Raw genomic sequence first — 8,424 nt, forward strand, 5'->3', positions numbered from 1 at the left:
AAATGGTTACAATACCACACATTTTGATTAGACTCTGCTAGGCTTGTTACACAAATTGGATCGGTCGTGAAAAGGCTATATTTATATTTGCCAATGATAAATGCTGGAAATATAAAAAAGGAAGCCTTTGGGCGGGGCAATTCCCCCTCCGCCCCCTCTGTGGATCCGCCACTGGTAACAGATGAGCTTACTCTTTATAAATCAGATCAGTGTCCTTCGCAAAGTGGCAACGGCCTTGAATGGTGGAAACTTAACGAACATCGGCTTCAAAAATTAGCATGTCTTGCTAAAAAAATTCATGGTGATTCCAGCAACTTCAGTCGAATCTGAACGAGTATTTTCACTTGCTGGTAATATCGTTACTGCCAGTAGATCTAGACTTCTCCCTGAAAATGCAGATATATTAATATTTTTGAACAAAAATCTAAAAACTCTCGCTTGCAAACCGCAATAGGTTGGCACAAGTTGCACTGGTGAATTAAATTTTAAATTAAAAAACGCTACAAACGCTTACAATGCAATATGCAAACACGATTTGACTATCAAACTCAACTCGTAAAATTTATGTTTAGTGAAAATTTGATAGTTTTTCTTAAGCTATATCAATCAATACCATTTTAAGTTTCCTTTCGGCATATTTTTTTATGTTTCTTTTCTTGTTTTGAATTGATAGAATTCACTAGTGTGTATCTAATAAAAGTCGTTGTCCTTAGGGTTTATTTTAGGTAGGTTTAGTTACTGGCGTAAGTAAAGTATTCAATTTTAGGTGAATGAATATAATTATTTGATATCTTTCTTTAGTTTCTGATAACATTCTATTATTTTCCAATTGAATGTTACTGATCATTTTTGAACTTGCTTCATAAAAAAAATCTACAACTGTCCGTTAACTTATAACTTTCGCAAAATATGGAAATTTGAAGCATGTAGTTTGATTGATGCTACCTAAGCAGTGTCGCAGATCGAGAAATTTCGTCGATTTCTGCATTGAATTTTAAGTTGACATGGGACAAAGTATGTATGAAATACAGAATGAATACGGTAATTTTCATAAAGTACAAATTAAACCCATAATAAATAATAATATCCATCCATGATGATTTCTTATTTCAATTAACTGTTTCTAACGCTTTCAATCTCAATGAATCAATGCATATACATGCAGTTTGTATTTGTTTGACTAGTATTGGTGGATGGCAACTGCTTCACCTGCAGATATTAATATAAGTTTAGGGAGCTTATATCTCAAACTTTGGTTTAAGCTCAGGGTGAGAACTGCAGCACATTTTTTTTTCGCTGCGTAAGTAAACAGAAGTGTAGTCCTTGATTCTATTGATGTACAGATGGTGATCAGAAAAATGGAAACACCTGTAGTTGGCAACATGTCAGATGTATGGGTTTGCAGTGGTGTCGTGGCGCCCGCAGCGCCGGACCGCTGGTGGTGGTGTGATAGGTCGGTCTCCATACTACGTCAGGCGCAGTGGAACAGCAGTGTCCGGTGGCTGCAGCAGACGGAGGTAGTGTAAAATGGGAGACCTCTCAGATTTTCAAAAAGGGCAAATTGTTGGTGCGCGGTTATGTGGAGTGAGTGTGACGGCAGTGGCTACTGTGTTAGGTGTGTCGCGTGGGACAATGTCGAAGGTGATGACGGCCTACACAACACACGGGAAAACCTCACCGGGGAAGCGGAACAGTGGGCGGAAGAAAATCATGAGTGATAGGTCACGCCGGGTATTAAAGCGCATTGTCACGCAGAACCGTCGTGTCACTGCGGAGTAAGTGACGGAGGAACTCAATCAGCACCTCCCCCACCCTGTTTCGACAATCACAGTCCGCCGAGAATTACATGACATGAACTTACGGGGTCGTGTTGCACGGGCCAAACCGCTCATCAGGGACCATAACGTTTTCGCACGCCGCAAATGGTGCCGCGACCATGAAACTTGGACAATTGAGGACTGGAAACGTGTGATATGGTCGGATCAGTCATCCTTCACCCTATTCCCAACCACGGGCCGTGTTTATGTGTGGAGAACGCCGAAAGAAGCTTATGATCTGCAGTGTCTCCGCCCAACTGTGAAACATGGCGGCGGCTTGGTGATGGTGTGGGCCACCATATCATGGTTTTCATTGGGTCCTGTGGTCACACTTAGCGGATGAATCACTGGCAACGATTATGTCCCAATTTTAGGAGACCACTTGCATCCTATGGTCCGGATGTTGTTCCCGTACAATGACGCCATCTTCCAGGATTTTATTTTTTTTTTTGGCTCAGGCCCGTCTTTCAGATCCGGTATCTGAAAAATTAAACCGGAACGGGTTATCATCATTGCCATTTTTTCTTTTCTTTATTCATTATCCATTGTATTTCAGGAAAAGGGAAAAGGAAAAAGGGAAAAAGGAAAACAACCACTGCAAACAACACACACACACACACACAAAAAAAAGAAAACAGCAAAAAACAATAATTTCCCTAAGTGCTATGTTCATTTGCATGTCTCTTAACTGCCTACCTTAGTTCCTAATTGTTTCCTATTCCTATCTTAATAGTTTATCAAAATTTATTAATGTTTATTATTTACTAAACTATCTTACCTAATTAGGCCTAGCCTAACGTGACTGTTATTTTTGCTAGTGTTTAAATATTCTATTGTTTTATTTATTAATATTTTTAAAATTTCTTTTTTTTAGATTGTTTATGCATATTTAGTTTTTTTCTTTATTTGTTTGTTGTTTCGCATTTATTTATTTATTTATTTATTTACAATATAAGTTATTTTTATTTAGTTTCCATTTCATTCCCTTCTTTTGTGTACTAGTTCTCCATATTTATACTTCTTCCATTAATTATGTTATTATATATTATTTATTCATTTATTTATTTATTTATTTATTTGTTTTGGTCTCCTCTTCTTTCTTCGGTTTCTCCCTGTATGATTTTTGGTTAATCCCTGTATGGTTTTGGGCTTCTCTCCTGTGTTTCACTAGAAAATGCACTAATTTACTAATCGATTTTCACTTGGTTTTTCCCTGTGTGTCTTTTCTAATTTCACCGTAAACACTGATTAACACTAGAATAACAACACTACCACTGGCTACAATCACATACATTTTTGCACATATTCACTCTAATCACTTATTTCAACACATTCCAATATAGTTATAATCATAGACGATTTCCCTATGGCTACATTAGTTTTAGCTGATCCTAGTGGTTTATGCTTGTCCAATGGAGGAGTGTTCTCAGTCGAGTATCCTTGTCGAGTAATCTCAGTGATACAGGTTTGAGGTCCAGGGCCCACTCAGAGCACTTAGTGTAGGCCCTGGTCCGTTGTGTCCTACCACCTATATCCGAACTGAGATCCGCACACCGGCTAACCTTTCCAGTCTGAGATACTCCTGCCATCCAGTCCCTAGCGGGGTAACAGTTCCTGTAGCATACACGCACATACAAGAAACACCTAGTATGAACACAAACACTCACACACACGCATCCAGCGCATTCGGAGTTCCGATCCAGGTTTAGCCCGGGAATGCACTGGCTCATCCACTCTTTCCCGGGGAGCACGGAATTCCGGTGCCTTCCAGAAGGTGCCTTCGGTCCTGGGGAGGGGTCCACTTTCTCCAGCACGCATCCATCTCACTTTATCCATATTTGATTCCTACTTGTTTCCATTGTAATAATTTTTTCTCCTCATTTCTGAGTATGCTTGTGTGATTTTGCTTAATATTTTGCAATCCCTTTCGCTGCTGATTATCTGTTCCAGCGTTTTTGTTCTTATACTATCTCTTTCTGGTAACTCAACTTCCAACACTGGGCACCAAAGAACATGATGTTCAGGTGATCCTAGTTCTCCGCATTCACAGAACGGGTTGTCTTTTACTGTGATCTTATGTAGGTAAGTTTCGTAGGGTCCGTGTCCACTGAGGAAGTGTATCAATCCTGATGCTGGGTCAAGGTATTTTAATTCTCTTCTCATCTCCACTGTTGGTATTATATTGAATAACCTCCTAGATTTAGTCGAGGTCCTCCATTCTTGATCCCATATGTTTTCAATGGCTACCTCGATGTCATTCTTGGTTGTGGCCTCCTTGCCAATTAACTCTTTTATTTTTTCTTGATTATTTTTTCTTTAGCCAATAATTGCAGGCTCTTTGTACGACTATGAAATTCAAAGGTTTAACGTTTAGCATTATACATAAAGCGTTGTTTGGTGTAGTGTTGAAAGCTCCGCATAACCTTATAAGTAAGTTTCTCTGAGGTCTGTTTATACTTTCTTTTATCCTTTTATTGTTAATAATTCTATGTGCCCATACACTTGCTGCATAAGTCATCGTCGCACAGAGTAAAGTTTCACGATATAATTTGAGTGTTTGGATGGGTAGTTTATAAGTATTCATGCCAATTGTGAGTAATTTATTTGTCACTCTATTTCCACGTTCAATAATATATTCAATATGCTTTCCAAAGTTTAGTTTGTCTTCAATATTGACCCCCAAATACTTAAACTCTGTTACTCTTTCTATTTTCTGATCTTCGATCTTAATTAGTGGATCTCTGTGCAGTTTTGTTCCGAATAACATGTATTTAGTTTTTCTATTTGATAATTTTAGTTTGCAGCCAGTACACCAGTTTTGTAATTCGTTTAGTGTTTGGTTTGTCTTCATCTCTAATTCTCTTCTAGAATTTGCTGATACTATTATGGCGATATCATCGGCGAAAGCTATTATTTTGTCTATTTGTTCGCTATTATTCATTTTATGAAGGCATGGTTGCAACTGTATGTCCCACATGAGTGGTCCCAAAATTGAGCCTTGTGGACATCCTTTTTCGTTATTCACGTTATAGCCCCTTGCTCTAGTTGTATTAATATTCGTCTATTACAGAAGTAGCTTTTGATTACATTTATTAGGTATTGTGGAAGCTCTATACTTTTTAAATTATCTATTAGCGATGGTATCCAAAGATTATCAAAGGCACCCTCTATGTCTACAAATAGCGCTAGGGCATATTTCCACTGGAAGCTACTTGTCTGCAATTGTTCTTTAAAAGCATTTAGCGCGTCCTGATTTGCCTGCCCTAAATCCAAACTGCAGTTCGTCGTCTTTTACGTTCCTATATTTGTTTATTCTGTTGGCTATTATTTTTTCAAACATTTTACTAATGTTTTTTAGCAAGCAGATTGGTCTGTATGCTCCTATATCCACTGGGTCCTTGTCTGTACTTTTTAACAGTATAATCAACTTAGAAATTTTCCAGCTATCAGAGAATTCTTGTCTTTTCAGTAGCATATTAAAGAGTCTTGACAGATATGGAGTCCAAACATCTTTATTTCGTTTATAAATGTCGTTAGTTATACCATCTAATCCCGGCGATTTTCCAGACTTTAATTTCTTGATAATCATTCCTATTTCTTCGTTAGTGACCAGGTCTGTCTCCGGAATTTCCTCTGCTAATTCTGTTTCTTCATATTTCCTTCGTAGTTGTTGTTGTTCCTCAGTTTCGTTTTCTTTTAAATCTTTCGGAAAAAACTTTTGTGTTAATTTGTCCAGTGTTTCTTTCCTTGTGTTAGTGAATGATCCATCCGCATTTCTAACAGTACATAATATCACCGGGTTTATTTTTTGCATAATTAGTTTGTATGGCAAGCCCCATGGATCAAATTGTATGTTTCTAGCTAGGAAAAGATCCCAGCTATGTTTCTTTGCTTCCAAAATCTCTGCTTGATATTCTTCTTTAGCTTGTAACAGCCAAGGTGGGTAATGTTGCCATTACCGTCCCTTCCCAGAAAAACTAAATCTTTGAAAATCAGGAAAGAAAGTTTTACGTTCCCTTCCCTCTACTCAAACAAGTAGCCCCTCCGAGAAGAGTATCCCGGGCCAGGTATGTGGTTGACAACGCCGCTTAACGCACGTAAAAATGTAAGCTACTGAAAGAGAATGGTATGCTAAAGTTCAACAAATAATAATAAGTCTTCAAAGGTTGCAGGAACATAACTCTACTTGATAAACAACACAAAAAGAATTCCGATAGCATTAACAAATTTTATTATTATTGTTAAAAAAAAATAAACGTAATGTTGAATCTAACAACGAATTTGTAAAGTTCGTAAAACTTTGTCCGATTTTGAAAAATATTTTCAACTACTAGTAGATTTAAACAATTTCGATTCATGCAAAATCCACAAGAAATTTATAATTACTGAAAAATTTATCAGGCACATGTTGCATGAAGTAAAAGTCCAAGATGGCTCCTGCCTTGTCACAAGACATATTCAGCATAAACCATATTTGAAATATACATATTTATATTATAGAAATTCAATACCAATATTTGAACTGATGGTTCAATTAGAATATTTATCAATTTTCTATCTACATGTTTTTTTTATATACTCACGGAAAAAACAGAATAGATTTTAAACTCACAAAATAAAATATACTATACACAATTTTAAATATGGTGTAACACATACCTCGCGAAGAGAACAAGTGACGGGCCCAATCACTTATTTTCAAAGCTCCTTCATCGGAAGGGTAAACAACCAATCAAATTTTAGTATAGCAATCACATGACATTGACAAAAGACTAACCATAATACCAGATCATTTAAATTAAGAAAACACCAACTCTATATCGCAAAAATATACTGTAGTGGAATACCGGGAGGAAAAAGGAAGGTGAATAGGTTACTAAAATAATAATAATAATAATAATAATAATAATAATAATAATAATAATAATAATAATAATAATAATAATAGAAATAATAATAATAATAATAATATAGAAGGAAACAGTATAGAAGGAAACAGCGCTGTTTTCTAATCTTAAATTAAATCCCTTTTTTCATTCATTTTACCCTATAATACCAATGTAAGGATCACTACGGCACAACATCCCCCTCCAAAAAAAAAAATTCTTCAGAATATTTTTCATTTTAAACCAAAACACATATGTACAATACAATATAGTAATGAGCATGAGATGAAATGATGATGAAAAGGGTTAGTAGCGAATGAATGATGATAAACATGAACAATAAATATACAATTCAAGAAACAACAATTTACCTTACATAGTTCCACCACACACATTTCTGGGCTCTCTGTAGAGCTTAGCTAAAGTAGTATGTGTCACGACTATTTTATTATCATTTGTTTTGCATTTTAATGTATTTGCCGTAGGTTTAGCAATCACAGTAACAGGACCCCACCAATTAAAGGCTAATGATTTTGTAACCTTATCCTGTAGGGATGACTTTTGCTGTGATTTGATCAAAACACGATCACCGACAGCAAAGGTGACAGGAACAGTACGCTTATTATATATCCTTCGTCTCTCTTCCCAAGCTTTGTGCATGTTTTCTAAAGCTTGCTCCCATATAGTGGCATTATTAGGGCCATCAATATCTTCAGAGGAAATTTTCCACTTAACCATCAAGGTATCAATAGGATCTCTCCCAAGAAACAATCTAAATGGAGAAAATTTCAACTCTGAATGTTCAGCAGTATTTAGAGAAAACTGCAGTTGGTTTATAAAATATGCCCATTTCTCCTGTTTTCCATTCAAATAGGATTTCAGGCTAGTTTTTACTAATCTCACGTATTTCTCGACTGCATTTCCACCAGGAAAGTAAGGAGAGCTCCTAATATGTTTTATTCCATTTCCAAAGAGGAAATTCTTGAATTCCACGGAAGAAAAACACGTTCCCCTATCGCTCGTAAGAGAACGACAAAATCCGAAACGACAAAAAATATCATTCAGGGCTTTGATAACAAGCTTGCTCGTTGCATTACGTAAAGGAACTAAATGAAGGAATCGAGACGCATTATCGAGACAAAGTAGAATGTACCAGTATCCATAACTACACGGGAGAGGCCCAGCCAAATCTACGTAGTTATGGCCATTCACTTCAGAACAATATTCTGAGATCAACTGCCCTTGAGGAAGATAATTTCGAGCCTTCGAGAGTTGGCACTCATGGCACCCTCTCACATACTCTCGAACTTCGTTATACATGTTCTTCCAAGTAAAATACTTGGAAAGTTTCTTGTAACTCTTCAAAATCCCAAGATGAGCCCTGTTAGGTAGCATCGAATGATAATAACTCAATAACATAGGGACAAGTAAACGGGGAACCAAAACCTTATAAGGTGAATATTTCGCCTTAGTATTTTGATACAAGATATCCTTCACTATCTTATAATCTTGGTATTCCCCACCATGTCCAACTACCTCCCGATAGATATCTTTAGTATCAGCTTCTGTTCGTTGATGTTGTACAATATCTGTATGTGACAATGGTAAGCTCCATAGACTAAACATACAATTCTCCGCGGAATTAATGGAACAAGGATCAACATCTACATCCGTGGGGTTGATTTCATAAATCCGCGTCAAAAAATCCACTTGGAAATTCT

This window comes from Thermobia domestica, chromosome 18, assembly GCF_964235325.1.
Source record: "Thermobia domestica chromosome 18, izTheDome1.hap1.1, whole genome shotgun sequence".
NCBI classification, from domain to species: Eukaryota; Metazoa; Arthropoda; class Insecta; order Zygentoma; family Lepismatidae; genus Thermobia; species Thermobia domestica.